Source organism: Toxoplasma gondii, assembly GCF_000006565.2.
Source record: "Toxoplasma gondii ME49 unplaced genomic scaffold asmbl.1398, whole genome shotgun sequence".
NCBI lineage: Eukaryota > Apicomplexa > Conoidasida > Eucoccidiorida > Sarcocystidae > Toxoplasma > Toxoplasma gondii.
The window spans coordinates 1-1,038 of record NW_017383340.1 but is presented as its reverse complement, the minus strand read 5'-3'; the positions used below and the strand labels follow the sequence as shown (position 1 = coordinate 1,038).

The 1,038-nt window shown below is 43.1% G+C and overlaps 1 non-coding gene across 1 annotated transcript; it reads right to left on the bottom strand.

Annotated features, from left to right (window-relative positions):
- TGME49_461260 lies at nt 1-474 on the bottom strand (the record flags this gene model as incomplete). The annotated part of the gene is made up of 1 exon (XR_001974470.1): nt 1-474. It is a non-coding gene; the product is annotated as an 18S ribosomal RNA (ribosomal RNA).
- Between the last annotated feature and the right edge of the window lie 564 nt (nt 475-1,038).

Here is a 1,038-nt window from a genome sequence, read left to right as displayed (position 1 = left end):
ATGAAATTTCCAGTGTTGTTATTTCTTGTCACTACCTCCCTGAATCAGGATTGGGTAATTTGCGCGCCTGCTGCCTTCCTTAGATGTGGTAGCCGTTTCTCAGGCTCCCTCTCCGGAATCGAACCCTAATTCCCCGTTACCCGTCACTGCCACGGCAGTCCAATACAGTACCGTCGAAAGCTGATAGGTCAGAAACTTGAATGATCCGTCGCAGACCGAAGTCAACGCGATCCGTTCGGTTACTATGAATCACCTGAGGACCACCGGAAGGTGGGTTGGTTCTGTATCTAATAAACACTGCCCTTCCAGGGGAAGAGGCATGTGCGCATGTATTAGCCATAGAATTACCACGGTTATCCATGTAGTAAAGACCATCAAATAAACTATAACTGTTTTAATGAGCCATTCGCAGTTTAGCCGTATAAAAGCTTATACTTAGACATGCATGGCTTAATCTTTAAGACAAGCATATGACTACTGGCAGGATCAACCAGGTTAATATGTTCCTGAGACAGACCACCTCGAAAACACCAAAAAAACACTCAATCAACCGTCTATTTTCCGGCCTCTTTCGTGTTTTATGGCATAAACAGAAGTGTAAGCCTGCCTCACTCAAGGTTCTACATCAAAACGCGACGTTTTTTGGTCGCCTGGTGAGCCTTAACAGCAACACCAGTTTCTGATGATACTCTTGAGCTATTTGAAACAACAACGCCTTCATCCTGAATCGATTCATCAGGAATCATGGTCGTTGATGCTACAAATCAACAAAGCTTGTCCACCTTGGACACATTCGGGGTATCAACCCATCCACCTCTTATTACAGTATGCACTTAACAGCATTTCAATCTGTTTATTTATAAACAAATTGAAAAGCTCTTCGTGATACTTCGAAGTGGACGAATCCCGAACCTTGTGCGCTCTTTAAAAAAACAACAAAAATTTGTTGCGTTTTCAAACAGTCGCACACTTAAACAACTTCCAAATCTCTCAAAACCCCCGAAAGAGAACAAGAGACTTCTTCAACTTTTTGAAGGT